Source organism: Hoplias malabaricus, chromosome 3 (assembly GCF_029633855.1).
Source record: "Hoplias malabaricus isolate fHopMal1 chromosome 3, fHopMal1.hap1, whole genome shotgun sequence".
Classification (NCBI taxonomy): Eukaryota; Metazoa; Chordata; class Actinopteri; order Characiformes; family Erythrinidae; genus Hoplias; species Hoplias malabaricus.
Window position 1 is genome coordinate 62,623,295 of NC_089802.1, and position 17,424 is coordinate 62,640,718.

Consider the following 17,424-nt stretch of genomic DNA (forward strand, 5'->3'; position numbering starts at 1 on the left):
ATCACTATTTTTTCATAATCACACACTCACACACACACCCACACACACACACACACACAAACACACACATATAATCATGTTATGTAAGCTAACATACAGGAACAAAGCAGTTTCTTCCATGTTCTCTACATGGACAATTATATGTTGAACCTTCACACTTTTTGACTATTACATATAAAGTTTAATTCTTCAACATCCTACCTCTTTTAATTTATGGTGAGTTTACAATGTAATTTATTTATGTAGCAAAAGCACACTGTAGAACTACTGTATCTATTGTTTCCTGAATTGTTAATCATATATTCTATATAATCTATAGCAAAAGCAAAGGCAACTCCATAACTGAAGTGAATGAACTCTCCAGCTCTGTTTTATTTATTTTTTTATTCATGCATCAATTGATAGTTAGATTTATTGTAATTGATGTTAAGGATAAACTTTGTCGAATGCTGATAAAAATCCTATTATTTATTAGAACTTTTATTAGAACTCCTTAGAACTTATAGAGCACAACTTGTCAAGTTTGGTGAAATTACTATATTCAGTAACCATTATTTATTCATTGCATGAACACGACTGCAGAAAAGATCAGTGGATGCAGACTTCAAGCTTCTACAATCACGGGGTCATGAAGCTCACTGGTCAAATCATAGCTGACCCTTCTCAACCTGAACATCCGCTCTCCTGACCTCTTCCCTCTGGTAGAAAGTTCTTGGCCATAAAAGCTACCATAGCAAGATATGTCTAAATATGTCCACTCCTCAGAAAAGCTTTTAACTATGTGAGAGTTATTGAGGCTAAGTCCAAAGTTCCAATGATCAATAATCATAAAACTCAAGAAAATCATGAAACAAAATGGTACAATCTACAACTGTGGTTGGGCAGTGGTGGTATTTAGTTTTCAACACTAACTGATTTAACTCTAAAGTGGGTGGTACTCTGTCATGGATGAGAAATGAAAAACCAATGAACATCAAAAATATTTCTATTAATTTTAGTTATTCGTTGTGTTACATGCTCTTACATTTATTATCTGTTGGCAGTGGGTTTCTGACAGTTTATTAATTCATTCAATGTCTGTAACCAGTTCAGAAACGCGGAGGGTCCGGAGTCTACCCAGAGTCACTAGGCGCAAGGTGGGAAAATACCATGGAGGAACCACCAGTCCATTGCAGGGTTACACACACATGCTCTATAGACACTTTGAGTCGCCAATCCACCTACCAAGGTGTGTTTTTGGACCGTGAGATGAAACCTAGAGCACCCAGAGGAAACCCATGCAGACGCTGGGGGAACACAACAAACTCCTCACAGAGTCACTCAGAGTGGGGCTTGAACCCACAACCCTAGGGCCCTTGAGCTATGGCAGCGACATTACCTGCTGCGCCAATGTACAGGGTGGGCCATTTGTATGGATACACCTTAAAATGGGAATGGTTGGTTATATTAATTTCCTGTTTGTGGCACATTAGTATATGGGATGGGGGAAACTTTTCAAGATGGGCGGTGACCATGGTGGCCATTTTGATGTCAGCCATTTTGGATCCAACTTTTGTTTTTTCAATGGGAAGAGGGACATGTGACACATCAAACGTATTTGGAATTTCACAACAAAAACAATGGTGGGCTTGGTTTTAACTTTATTTTAACTAACGTAACTTTATACTTTCATTTTTATTCTTTATTTTAACTTTATTCTTTCATCAGTTATTTACTAATATACGTACATATACTAATGTGCCACAAACAGGAAATTAATATCACGGACCATTCCCATTTTATTAATGTGTATCCATATAAATGGCCCACCCTGTATTTTTGGGACCTTTTACTGTTATAATGTCACTACAACCAAAATATACAAATTATCATCTGTTGTGTGGCCTTCTTTAAATATAAACTGCCTAGCTTTAGCTGCTCAAGCTTTGAAAAGATACTGGGGCATTATGGGAAAGGTAGTTCCTGTGGTGAATCAGAATGATGTTTTGTAGCTCTGTTCAGTAATCCACAATAAAATTGACTTTTTACCACCAACATTGCAGTGGGGCACAGCAACATTTTGCCGCAGTTAACAGGATCTAGTGATGCCCCTGATGTGAGTTAGAAACAAGTTCCAAGAGGTAACTAGCTTGTAAATGACAAAAAATAACTAAATATGTGATATGTTATAGCACCTATATGCCTCCTTTCACATTACCACTTGTATTATTAGGGACCACTCCTCCACCCACGATAAGTGATGTGTTAGTAAGCACAATTGTGTGTTGTTGTTGTTGTTTTTTTCCCCCGAATTTAGCTGATGAGGGCTGTCCACAAGCATCATAACACTATGGTGACATACGGTGGTCCGGCCCTGCAAATGGATGCAGCTCGACGTGGGTCACATCTCGTCTCTCGGCAGAGCTGTGACGGAGAGCTAAGAGGCCTGCATTTACGCCGCCATGTCCCAAAGGATCGGCTTCAGAGCGGCTGATTGCGCCAGCCCCCAAAGGCGCTGTTTAGATAGTTCGACTGCATCAAGCTTCCCCCCTTCCAGACGCCTCTTACCAGCGCGATTAGAGCAGCGAGAAGATGAAAGGTGCTCGGTGTATTTTTAAAATTGTTGATTTTCTCCCTCCTGTAATGATAGCCGGCGCAATTAAGCACTGGCTCCAGGCTCTCTGTGTCCTTGTGTGAAAAATCTCAATTATATATGTGTGAGCGCGCGAGAGTGTAGGCTACGTCTGTGGATGCACATTAGCACGAAGCTTAGTGAGAGAGCGCGAGAGGCAGTTGGACATGCAATACGCATCAGATGGGTTTTCAAGGTTGGAAATTGGCTTGTTTGTGTCATGCGCCGAGCGCATCTCATTTTCAAAATAGTTTGGAGGGTTATGTATATTTAAGCGCTTGCTCTTATTTCCAATTTATAAATTGGAATCAAATATTAAAGCGGCGAAGAAACATACACACATACATACACACACACACACACAATCTACTAAGTTTAATTTCCATTTATGGATGTGAAACATGCTCAGCGAGCGATAAACTAATAAACGAAAATGAGCCTACCCATGATGGCTTCATAGACGGCATTTCAATTTCACTGATCAGCTCCATAAGCTGAGGCTTTTCAGATTTCCGTCCCTGCTTTTAATCAAGTTGTTGCTTCACACGTGTTTGTGTTGCAGTAAAACTGGCCAGACATTTAAACGAGCCTATAGTGATATAGAGTTGTGTTAGTATTGGAAGATAATTGCTTTAAAAAAGCCTTAACTAGAGCACAATACAAGAACCAAAAGTCAGCTTTCATGTATTAATTTCTGAGTCAGAATGGCTATTAAGTTCAAGATTGCAAGCTAAAGAGATGAGATATAAGTGAATCTACTCGTAGCTATGAGCAAAAGTCAAAGACTGAAATTAAAAATATACAGAAAATGAGATTTAAAACACCACTTTTAAAAGAACACACTTATGAGAAGTTATGTTGAGTGACGTTACCTGCTCTACCATTATTTTGAGGGCAGGGAATGTCTGACTCTTTGATTTAGTGGTGTGTTATGTATTTTTGAAAGATTATACAGTTATAAGTTGCTATAACTTTTCCCTCGTCTGTTGGCTGACTTACTTTTAAATATTTGTGAATGTCCAATAGTCACAGCAGGTAGTGTCCCAGTCACACAGCTCCAGGATCCTGAGGTTGTGGGTTCAAGTCTTGCTCTGGGACTGTCTGTGAGGAGTTTGGTATGTTCTCCCCGTGTTTGCGTGGGTTTCCTCCGGGTACATGTAGTTCCTGTCGTGTATTTGCATAGAGTGTTCTGCAGTTCTGCTTATCAATCCTGAATTAAACTGACATTTTACCGCTGTGATTTTATAGGGGCACAACAACATTTTACTAGGGCACATGCTCCAGTAAATTGGATCTAGTGATGGCCCTGGTGGGCATAGTAAATAGTGAAGTATGTTACCTTAAGTAATTCCGTGAAGTCCATATTGTTTTGCTAAAAATGTATGAACTATGAATGTTTATTTAATGGTGGTTCTGACTGGATATTAAATATTAGGAATGGGATTTCAGAATTTTGGGGAGTTATTATATAACCCTAGAAGATTAATAGTTTGACTTACTTTTATTTATTTATTTATTTATTCATTTATTTTAAGATGAATAGTTAGGAATCACAAACACCACTCCAGCTCATCCAAAAGGTATTGGATAGAGCTCTGTAACTCCTGAGAATAAAGATCCACTGTTCTACAGTGCAGTGCCCTTCTAGGTGATACATTGTATCGAGCAAAATGACCCTAGGATCATGTGCAATTGCTCCAGAATGCACAACTTTGTGTTCACTTTTGCTGAATTCGCTATTTATGGGCTCCTATGGGAACATTTGGATGAATAGTGTATATAGATGAAAAATCTTGGAATTTGGCAATGGACTTGGAGAATGTTGGAAAGCAAGTGTGTGTCTGTGTGTGTGTGTGTTTGTGTGTGTGTGTGTATGAGAGAGAGAAACAGAGAGAGTAGAATCATCCTGTTGGGATGGATTATGAGCAGAGCCCACTGGCATTAAAACACTGTTTTGTTTCTGGACTTAATATCTCCTTTTATTAGCCAGATAGTAATGTGATCCAGACTGCTCTCTTTTATGAAGCATGAAAAGCCAGATATGTGTGGTCTAATCTCTTCGCTGTGTGCGTGTGTAGAGTGTGGGATGTCTTGAGAAGTGAGCAGTTTAAGGAGGGGACTGTAAATAGGATTACTGCTGTGGCTCCCTACCCAAACATCCAAAGAACCCGGCTAGTGGCTTAACATTTGCAGCCGCACGTGCCATTGACTTAATGGTGCGAATGTTCATTACTGCTGCCAAGCACTTCTACCCCCCCATACACACACACACACACTCACACACACACACACATCATACACTCCAGGCCTTCCTGAAATCTGCTGTAATATTTCAGGCAGTAGCTGTTTTTGATAGAGGAGAGCCGAGTATATGGAGCAGAATGGCTGTGAGGAACATATCGCAAGTAGCTTTTTTCCCTCCGTCTTCTTTTTTTCCCTTCTTTTCTCTGGCTGCTTGATGCTCCTTCCATACCTTGAGGCGGCAGAGCTGGAAAATTCTCTGTGAACTTTCGACACTTAAATGCTAAAACGCGACTGATTTGGGATGATAATAGGCGTCCTAATAGAAGTGGATCTGCAGCAATGGCTCCCAGTCCTGTTTCCTCTAGCCGTAATGAAATGTGAGCAGACAGTTGGATAAGGCTTAGAAAGAGAGGGAGAGAAAGAGAGAGAGAGAAAGAGAAACAGAGGGAGAAAGAAGAGAAGGCAGAAAGCTAGACAAGGCGCAGATAGAGCGAGAAATAGCACAAGCTCCTGGTCACCATCATATCAGCTGGGTGTTGTTGTGGATGGCTAGCGGTGCTAACTGAGCCAAAACACAGGGCCAAGACGGATAGTGTATGAAAGGCGATTCCGAAAAGAACTTGCAGTGGGACGTGTGGGGAAAAGAAAAAAAAGAGCCTAACCTCCTGTTTCTGCTGAAGGTGGGCAAACAGAGACAGGTTCAGTCTCCTCTGAGGACTTTCAGCAGCTAGAAAAAGTGTTTTCATGATAAAAGAAGAAAGCACAAGCCAGAGCTGCGCTGAATGTATGTGGAGACTTTTTTTCATTAATCATTTGTGTATCCTTTTTTACTCTCTGTTTTGGCTACTTTTGGATTATTTTGGATTGATTAATCATGTTTTTATGGCTCAGCAATTTTAACCCTAATACCAAATGCTTTGTACATTTTAGAATTGAGTAACAAGCACCATTGTGGCCTACTGAAACAATCAAAAGAATAGCGCTCTCTGTACTTCCCGTTTTGTATTACAGTCTGTCAGCATGAGCATTATAGAGCTCTACAGGGTAGCTTTGTTGTACATGTAAATGTTCATGGCATGAATTTTGGAGGGTGGCATGGTGGTGCAGCAGGTAGTGTCGCAGTCACACAGCTCCAGGGACCTGGAGGTTGTGGGTTCAAGTCTGGCAGGAGTTTGGTGTGTTCTCCCCTTGTCTGTTTGGGTTTCCTCCGGGTGCTCCGGTTTCCTCCCATGGTCCAAAAACACACATTGGTAGGTGGATTGGTGACTCAAAAGTGTGAATGTGTGTGTTGCCCTGTGAAGGACCGGTGCCCCCTCCAGGGTGTGTTCCTGCCTTGCGGCCTATGATTCTGGGTAGGCTCCGGACACACCACGACCCTGAACTAGACTTATGTAAACAATCTAGTGCACACAAACCAGACTGGCCACCTTGTGTTAAACCAATCAGTAGAGCAAACTGCATATAGTCTGGTTCTAGTTGGAGCACATAAGATTATTTACTTCATGTCTGTAATAGCAGAGGAATGTCAACACAATGAGCAGAGCCGTGTGATGCAGAGGAATATGCAGAGAAATGGCTAAAAATAAGGATGGCTCACAGGGACACGCTATGAAAAAGCATTGACTGCGTTAAAAATATTAGTACTGTCAACATTTTTCAACATTGAAAACACAAGATTTTACACATGAAGCCTTCAGTTTCTAAAAACAGCATGAACATGAATTTGACTTTCATTCATTTATTCATTTATTCATTCTCTGTAACGGCTTTATCCTATTCAGGGTTACAATGGGTCAGGAGTCCACTGTGGGCAAAGCAGGAATACACTCTGGACAGTGTGCTAGTTCATCACACACTCACCCAGTAACTCACACATTCACTCAGTCACATTTTCACTTTACATTTTGTAAATAGATGGAACATCAATGTTGTCATGGCAACAATATGAAATAAATGTGTATAAGGTGTTGTTAAGCTCCACCTGTCTGTCTTTAAAATGTGATGCTTCACTGACGTGTCTGTTGCAACTCTGGGCTCAGCAGTGCAGGAACTGCACTATGTAGCTGTTGAAGCAGTGTAGGACCCCCACCCCCCCAACTGATTTCAGTACAGTGCTGTAAAAATGAAATGCATTAGAGGGAGTCCCAGGAGCAAGAAACACTAACCTTACCCAGTGTTCCTTTAAAGCCTGATGCCATGTCGGATAGTCCTTCAGTTGTTCGTTTTCATACATATATCTTGCACAAAAGCCATTTACATGAGCAGGACATTGTCTGTGTCTCTGATAAATGAAGATGTATAGGAAGAGGGTGGAGAGGGGGGTCTTGAGCGTAATTATGTCTAAGACAAATCAGCCTGTCGTGGTGTCTAGCTCTGGCATCCCCACACTCTTTCCACACACACACACACACACCTCCATCCCTGTAAATCATCTCATCAAGGGATGGCAGCGTCCCGCTGCATTGCTGTCTCTGGGGCTGATGGAGTGTTTGTTAAGAAGTTTTAATTAGTAATGGGTGGTCTCAGAGGCCTGCACCCAGTGAGTGTGTGTGTGTGTGTGTGTGTTTGGGGGGTGGGTGAGCAAATACGTCTTTTCTCCCTATCCCTTTCCTCCACGTCTACTTCCCTATTTCTTCTCCTTCATGATGCCCGGGCTGCTGTAACATGCCTGCAGATGTGTTAAAAGCTAGAGGAGTGAAAGCAGGGGGGAAAAAAAAAACGTGAGAAAGTAAGGAAAAGAGAGACTCCAAAAACTGTGAATGGACCCAAATTACAATGTAATGCCACCCCTACCACCATCTACACCCCCCCCCCCCACACACATTTTCGTAACTCCACTAACAACTCATTAGCGAACTGTCAGAGACATTTATTTGTTATACTACGCCTACAGCCAAAATCACAGAGCAGGGGAACGTACAGCGAGTGCAATTAGATTAAAAAAAGGAACTCATAAAATATCCCTCAACCACAAATGTCAGGAGATGGAGGGCGGAAAAACGAGAAAAAAGAAGGGGTGGGATAAAAAAGCGAGCAGCGTTTTTTAACGCCTCTGCGCATCGTTTTTCGTGCCTTGTTTCTGGTTTAATGTGTAATAATTGTGTTTGCATCATCAGCTCGCTTATTATGGTGCCACTGGCCATTGGGGTGGGTGGGAGAAGCTGTGGGGGTATAGAGGGTGGTAATCAGGTTGATGTATTTTAGGGGCTTGTTTCTGCTCTGTGTTTTCGGCGCTGAGGATGTGGAGGTCCCAGAAGGCGCCGGAAAGCACCAGCAGTGTCGCGCGCACCCCACTTTTATTATTATTATTATTATTTCTGATGAGTTTAGTAGCCTCTCTTTTAGCTTTGAAGCCAGTTCTTTGGGGAATAGTGGAATCAGAGCATTCTCTTTCTAGCCCTGGATCCCTCCAACAGACAAAACTTTAGTTAATTAGCCTCATACCTATAGGCGCACTTCTTCCCCTTCCCTTTGCCTTCATAATATTATTAAGCGCGCCCATGACGCCACCCCCCCACCATCTCCCTCCTTCTCCCCAATCCAAAAAAGCTCTGTTTTGTAACCATGAGTGCCCCATTGGCGCTCATGTTTTTTGCATGGAAACTGAGACGAAGCGTTTTTCTCCCAACATCCTCTTCTCCTATTAGTGTGTGTGTATGTGTGTGTGAGTGTGTGGCCCGAGGAAGGCCCCGTGCTGATGCGAGTGGCTTCTTCCGCTAGCATGGCATGCGGAAAAGACCCCACACACCCTCCAGGCTCTCTCAACACACACACACACACACATGCTAGCCACCCTCCTTCCTTAAATATGACGACTTTCCATGGGGCGATTGGTTCAAAAGTTCCATTTAAACTCCACTGTCCCCCCACCACAAACACTCACACACACACACACCCAGACAAAGACACAGGCTTGGGACCCTTTAGAATGTATTCCACAAATCAATAAGGCCTCCCAGCAGACCGCCAAACCACTCGCTAACATCTATAGGCTTGTCACCGAGGCTGTTGTGATGCAGAGGAAAATTCCTTCAAGAATAGACGCGGATCACCGCGAGCGATGCAGTAGACACTAAAGCATCATTTCACACAGCCAAAGGGGCCAAGCGAGGTGCTCCCCACCAGCTCAAACGGATGTTATTCACAAACAGTATGCTAAACGCTGCCACTGGGGACTCTGTTCTGAAGGAAGAAGCGACTTCGGGATGAAAAACTCGGAAAGTGATATTATTTAAATGAAGGTTTTGTCTCAGCCTTTTTCACCAAGTTTGATCCAAAGGTAGCGGTTCTAGTCAGGATTGAAAGATAAATAATGTTTGTCACTGCGTGAGATGTTCCAGGGCAAGTGGGAGGAGACACACACACACACACACACACACACACATGCTGTCTGCAGGAGTGAAAGGGGATTTCCTCTATGCATACACGTACATTGTAGTCCATGCTAATATTATCTTTTTAGAAAACACTATGGGAAATGCCTTATGTAAATCAGCATATAAGTCTCGAGCATATGACACTATTCAGCAGGTTCATTGCTGTACTGTTGGAGATAGAGTCGCTATAGTGACTTACAATCATCATACAGTACTAGTCAAAAGTTTGGACACATCTTCTCACAGGGCTATTCACCATCCGCTACCTCTGCACAACCCAAGTTATGGTCTAAAACACATTAAGAATGCAAGCAGTTCTACAAATTAACTCTTGACGAGGCCACAGCCGTTCACTGAAAACCATTCCAGGTGACGACCTCATGAAGAGAGAACGCCAAGAATGTGCAAAACTGTCATCAAAGCAAAAGGTGGCTACTTTCCTTTGGTTAACACTTTTTTTGGTTTACTGCATAATTCCATATGTGTTCCTTCATAGTTTTAATGTCTTCCATATTCATTTACAATGTAGAAAATAATGAAAAACAGAGAAAAACTATTGAATAAGAAGATGTGTTCAAATTTTGACTGGTCCTGTATATTTAACAACAATTCAATTACACTTACAGACTGTAGTCCCCCTGTTTCATGCTGCTCTTCAAAGGTTAGGACCCCCAGAAGACCACCACAGAGCAGGTATGATTTGGGTGGTGGCTTATTTCTCAGCGCAGTGTACCTAGAGTTTTTAAACGTTGTGTCCACTCACTGTCCACTTTGTAAGACTCACCTAACTCATTGGTTCACCTTGTAGATGTAAAGCCAGAGACAGGAACTCATCTGTTGCTGCAGTTTGGTTGAATGTCCTCTAGTCCTTCATCAGAGGACACAGGATGCTATTGGCTAGATATTTTTGGTTGGTGGACTATTCTCACTACAGCAGTGACACTGAGGGACTTTAAAAACTCCAGCAGCACTGCTGTGTCTGATCCATTAACATATACACACACACTAACATACCTCCATGATCTACCACCCAAACATTACCTGCTCTACTGTGGTCTTGTAGGGGTCCTGACTATTGTAAAATCCGGCCTAACAATAACGTTGTCCTAGCTGAGACTGTACATTGAACTGGGCTCAAGAAATCTCAAAGGATAAAAGGCCTTTTGCGACTGTAGGTTGACTTGAACTTATTTATGCTAATATAAGTCATGGTGGATCATTGCTGATGTTCCATTCATTATGAACCGTTCAGATGAAGCCAATAATCTCAGCACCATGGGGGGTCTTGTTATGACAGCAGAGATATGTAGCCTAATTGCAATTCACTCCAATTCAATTCATTTTTTGGCCTAAGTAACAAATGAGCTAAACATGCTTTCTCTTTTTTCCAGCAGCCTCTAACAACCCGAGTATAACACCCTTGTGGAAAGCTCTGAGGAGAATGGGTTTGACTGTGTGGGCACAGCATGCTACAAAGCTGTGGTCAGATTTGGCCTGGGGCTGTTCGGAGCACAGGCAAAAACTCAAAACAGCCATCATTCAGACATGAAGCAACCGACACAGGGGGTGATGGTGGTGATGGTGGGGTGTTGATGGTATGAATTGGAAGAACAGAAGATAGGGGCAGAGAGAAAGAGAGAGAGAGAGAGAGAGAGAGAGAGAGAGAGAGAGAGAGAGAGAGAGAGAAAGAGAGAGAGAGAGAGAGAAGTTTGAGTTTTCAACAAGACTTTATCACAGTATTAGTTCAATGAATAAAAGCCAATAAAAACACATGAAAAATTAAGCTGCTACGTCTTGGTGAAGGGGCAGCAAAAGTGAGGATACCAGCAGTAAAGAAAAAGAAAGCCCCCCCATAAATCCCCACACACACTCTCAAAACCATCCAGATTCTTCATCTAATCCTCACCTGGATCAACCTTTTAAAAGCCAAACTCACATCACAGTCCTGACCTGGGTCCAGTTCTTTCTTTCTGATAAAATAAATAACAGTTTTAGCTTGACCTGAAATTCAATTAAAGGAAAAGCGAGAGGAATAGGTGTGCAGAAGATGTGGCACAGAGAGAGAGAGAGAGAGAGAGAGAGGGAGGGAGAGAGAGAGAGGGAGGGAGAGAGAGAGAGGGGGAGGGAGGGAGGGAGAGAGAGAGACTGAAGTAGAAAAGAATAAGAGCAAAGACAGAAAAGGAGAAAGTAAAAGGAGGGGGTTATAATAGAGATGGGAAGAGATCAAGATAGGGCATAGAGAGAGAGAGAGAGAGAGAGAGAGAGAGAGAGAGAGAGAGAGAGAGAGAGAGAGACTGGGGGAGCTGGGTTATGTTGTGCACTGGATGTTGTATTTATGATGGGCAAGGGTTGCTTGATGTGGAGCTGCTTGGCTGTAAGTGCTGTGGAAAGGCTGCTGACAGGCTGTTGTAGCTGCACACTGATCACAGGCAGTAAAAGCATGCAGATGGCGGCAGATGATCAGCGTACTGCAAGCAGAATATAAATATGGCTGCTGTCGGAGGGAGGGAACGCACACACACACACACACACACACACACACACACACAGAGAGAGAGAGAGAGAGAGAGAGAGAGAGAAACGCTGATACAGAGTTTGTGCCTTACGCTACACAGCCCACTAGCATTAAAGTTATTTCTTACCACCATTTTGTAAAGTGATTATTTATTATTTGTACATTTTCCTGTAAATTTCACCTCACATGACATGAACATGCAACCTGCTTTGTAGCCCCTGTATTAACCTATTTATGCTCCGTAAAATGGGCCTCTCCAATGGCAGCGGCCATTTTGAATATCTGCTTAAAAATGTCTGATTGCTCTTGTAACTAGATCATTTTAAACATGTCAGCATTGTGCAGTAAATCCAATATGTACCGTGCGGAGAATAAACCATAATCAAATGTGTAGAAATATGGTTTCAGTAGAACTTATTAGGTGTTGAAATAAAATTTAAAATGTATGTGTAAAGTATAAATGTAATTTAAAATTCAATCATTCCTCCAGGCTTTTGTTGTTGTGTAGAATTAAGTGACTATTCTAATTATATACAAAAATAATGAAGTATTAATATGCTATCCTTTGAGCTGTATAGATACTTAACATATTATATAGCTATTATAAACTTTTTCCATGCTTCCCTGTCATGACAACATACTTATTCCATATTTCCCTGCTGAAAAAAAAAACACACCAACACACACACACACACACACACACACACACACACACACACACACACACATATATATATATATAGCTTTTATCATGAGCATCATTTTTATACTTGTAGTGCTGCTCAGTTTATCTTTGTTTCCCCCTGTGTTATTGGCCCTATTGATTTAATTAGGGCTTGGTTGTATGCTGAGAGGGATGTGAGCCCAGGGACGTCGTATATCTCCTCAAACGGCCGGCTTTTTACTGAGACACTTCAGGTTAAGCACCTCCTCTCTCCAGCCCCATGTCCCACCTGGGGACCCTGCCTTCTGGCCACAAGTCTGCTTTTTAAAAGCCATCACAGCTAATTGGCATATCCTATAACTCATGCCTTATTATACCCCTGGCTTTTGGTCATCGTCTCTGTCCTCCAGCTCACTCGGTGTGAGACCTCTCGCAGACGCAGAAAAGTAACGTTCTGAAAGTGGTTGCTCGATTTGCGATGATTGCTGGTAATTTTTCACGTTTGAGGGATCAAACAGCGTGTGGTGGATCAGGTCCTGAGAAGCTGGTATCTCTACTGTCTGCTGGAGCTGAGCTAATTGGGAAGGAAATAAAGCAGAGCAATGGCAAATTAATGTGACAGGGAGAAATCACATCTCAGCTGCCCTGCGAGCGAGGGAGAATAAAACAGACCATGAGGCCGCTCCCGGGTACACAGTCTCTGTTGTGTAATTAATGTAGCATTTAATTCTCCCATTAAGGTGACAGACCACAGAGTGTGTCGCCGGAGCTGTACAAATGGCCAGCTTTGTCAACAGCTCCGGCATATCACGGCTCTCGCTTGACGTTAAGTAATTTAATGTTCATTTTTTATTCTCAGCATAGAAGGATGCAATGTGAGCCAAGCTCTGTATTGTTATTATTAGGAAACAAAACGTTAGGTCTCCAATTTGTTCCCACTATATTTCCCCAATGAGATAATTCAACCCTCTTGGGGCAGCCATGGCCTAAAGATTTGAGAAACGGGTTTAGGACTGGAAGGTCACCAGTTTAATCTCCAAAATGGTCTGAAAAAATGAAGGTGGGGGAGAGAAGGAACAGCAATCTCTCCTCCCTCAACATCCACAGATGACATGCCCTTGACCAAGGCATCTAATGTTCCAAATAGGGTGTTTGTTTGCCATGGATGGGTTAAATGCATCATCCAAATATCGTTGTACTGCTGTGCAGTGGCAATTAACGCATGTTTAATATTTTGTGTTGTTGATGGATAAAAAATAAATCACACATTATCCCTTCTTAAGCCTGAAACTTTTAATAATGGATATTTAAATCTAAAAAAAGGATCAAAATAACATCGACACAATGGGATCATATATATATATATATATATATATATATATATATTAGTATTGTCTATCAATTAAAAACAAAAAAATGGTTGCAACACTAACTTTAAAACACTAGAAATTCCTTCTCCTCCTATTTTTTAAGGGAGATTAATGTAGCATTTTAATGTTGAAAATTAACTCTACATCACAGCCCATGGTTCAAAAAAGGAGACAAAACAGTATCTGTGTGGGCATGTGTGTGTGTGTGAGAGAGAGACAGAGAGAGAGAGAGAGAGAGAGAGAAAGAGAGAGAGAGAGAGAGAGAGGAGAAATGGTGAGTGAGTTTTTTTATAATATATAATACATATTTAAGAACAATTTAAATGTAGTATACCTTCTGAACTCAACAGTAGTGACTCTGTTTTCATCACTAAATAACCCTGCTCATACATTGCTAGGCACTGTAAAATGAATGAATCATGGAAAGAAGTTGTGGCCAATGATGAATTAGTTTAAAAAAATAACATGTTAAATTCCTTATAGATTAAATTCTTAATTTTGCTAAATCACAATTACAAAAACCTGCCAAGCTGAGAGGGTAAATGCTATGACACAAGACTCCGATGAACTACTGCTAACACAATGTAATTGACCAGCTTAGTGCACTAATGAACACTAATGTCCCATTTCTGTTGTGTTGACTATCAAACTCTTGTGTAGCGAGCTTTTGGACTCCTAGCTCACTATAAAAAGATTTTTTTTCTTTCCTCCAGTACATTCACTTTATCAAATAAATAAATAAAATTCTGCAGAAAGATTCCTTTAGAGGATGCAAAAGATTATTTTCAACATCAACAAAATGTTTACAAAAATTTTAACCAGGGTTATTTAAACTCGACATATATGGGTATGTGCATATGTACACGCAAACGGCAGCAGCAAATGCCCTTTAACCTTTGAGTTTTGACTGAACCATGCATAATTAGGTGGTCAGTGGTTGGGCTAATTAGCGGAGCATTAGCGTTTGTTAGCCCTGGGCTTGTGTGCCACTGTGGCTGTGTCGGGGCCTGGCCAGCTCGCTGTGGTCACTCACTACTGGTGTTTGCCTGTGGCTGGACCTGCTGGGTTGTACCATAACCCAGCGTTAGCTTCAGTGAAGAAGGCCAAGGGTTCCCTGAGTCCATGACCGTCCTTGTGGAGCTTGATGCTAACTCCAGCGTCCTGTTTAGAGTCCTCTCTGACTGTGGGCTGTGGGGGATTCTCACTGGGCTATATCCCTGGTCACGAACTCTGCGTGTGTCTGCCTGCACTGCAAAATATCTGTCGAGGCTATCTTAGCGAGTGCAGTCATGTTAAATCTAGTAAGTGAATGAAATATTTCTCATGACTGGATTGTTGTAAGAATATTCGGTAACATTTTAAAATGTAGTGTACCTTTGTGCATTTTAGAGAGTACTTTCTCTGTATTAAAACCGGAAAAAGCTATGTTGTAGAGTATACTTTCCCAGTATTTACAGTGTAACTGATTCAGTACAAATTATGTAGCAGTTCCTAATGATACTATAGTTTATGTACAGGGGGCAACAAGAAAATAACAACTGGGGATCTTTTGATTTCCCAGATATTACACTGTAATTTACATTTTCTGTATAATTGTCACGCCCTCGTCCTGTCAGGTCTGTTTTCCCCGTCATGTGCTCTCTCAGCACATGGCTCTGTTTGTTGTTGTCCATGTCTTTGCCTATGTCCAGCCTTTCCTCCTCCCCCTCATTATCTGTCTCAGGTGCATCTTGCCTGTGTAAGTATTTAAGTCCCCTTGTATCACTTCCTCTTGTCAGTCATTTGTACTGTTTCGGTCCCTGTTATCAAGTCTGTCTGTCTCTGCAGTTTCTTCGTCATTGTTTTCCACGTCGTCGTTTCATATTGTCGTTTCATTCCCTCTGTCGTTGTTTAGTTTTGTAGTCTGGTTATCTCTTTAGTCTGTCTGTCCCGTTTGCCCTGTTTAGCTCCCCGTGTCCAGTTTAGCCTGCTTGGCTCCCTGTTTGTTGTCTTTCTCTTAAAGTCTCTTTGTTTTGTTATATTTTGTTAATAAAGTACTGTGTTTTAGCGAGTGCGTCTGCCTCTGTCAGTCCGCCCCGTGATCCTGACAATAATATAAATCTTAGTATAAACAGCTCAGTAATTTGCACTGATTCTTATGGAGAAGTTACACTTAAAGTACTGGGAAAGTACACTCTAAAACACAGCATGTTACACTGTAAAACAGGCTGTATTATAAACTATTGCTGCAATGCAAATTATTTTGTTGTGTAATCATTTATAATGTAATAATCTGTAAAAAATAAAAAAATAAAAATAAAAAAAGTTTAGTAATCTTAAATATTTTAAATTTAGATTTATAATATTTTCATGTATAACTTCTGTTTGCTCACTTGAATGTCTCCATTGACCTTTCCTGTTCGGACAGCAGTTAGTGTCACATCTGTTTCTGCTCTCCCATGGTTCCCAGACAACGCCAGCAAGCCTCCAGCACTGGACACATAAACCTCCTGGACTCCAAGGGCCAGACACTCCTCATAGATCTGGTCAATTTGATTTAGAAGAGGGAGGGAGGTGGAGCTGGGGCTAATAAGAGGGTTTTCGCATATGATGTAAAGTGGACCCCACTCATTAATTTGAACAGTGGTTGGTGGTGGAGCATGGAGACAGTCTGATTGATGCTGTTCTCCTTCCTTCACGCCGAGTAGCTGCTTGTAGATCACACTGAGTACATGTGCTCACACTTGGAGAGTGTCTTCTCTCCATAGTCCATTAATGCCATTTTGATGGTCAGACCAAGGCGGGAGGGAAGGGGAGTGTGTTCCGTGTCATTCTCAGACATTTTTCTCCACTTGGTGCACTCAAGAATTGGAACTGATGAAACTACTCTTGAAAACATGTGGCAGAAAAGGCTTTTTTTGGAGCAAAGCCATAAACCAGGGTTAGGGAACATTTTTCTTACTACAGTGTTGATAGTATATAAAGTGGTCTAATTTGATCTTATCACAATTTTAATGTGAGGGTTGACAATACTTGGTCTTCACCAGTTACGGGGCAATGATGTTGTGGCAACACACAACTGGTTCTGGTGTTGGTTAATCTTGAACTAATTTTTTGTTTTTAGTAAGTGACAGCTTTGAGAAGAATTGTTCACAATGGTATGTGGTTCCAAACTGTGATGCCATCTTCAGTACATGTTTCCTCCAATTTGGGAATTCATGAGCACTTATGTTTTGTTCATAGAATTCTAGCAGGTCCATGTTGCTGTGCTTGGCCTTTAGCTGACAGTTATGAAGCTTACAGTTTTGAAGCTCAATGACCTCTAGCTGCATGGACTCTGATACATCAGCTGCATTTACATTGAATGGTGTTGCAAAAATATTCAGATCTTGCTCTTTTGCTTTAACAACTTGCTTTGTCCACTCTGGCACAGGTTTGTGATCAAGAAGTGTAGAGAAATGCCCAATGTTGCCCCTTTCCAGCTGGATTTGCTACAACTTTAATATGGCTTCAAGTGATTTCATGTGTGATTGGAGTGAGACCAGGCCTTTGCACTTTATCCTTTAGCTATGACAGATAGTTTGCGATGTTCTCTATTAACGCCAAATCTCACAGCCACTTGACATCACATGATGAACCATAAGACTGCATTACTATTAGCAGTC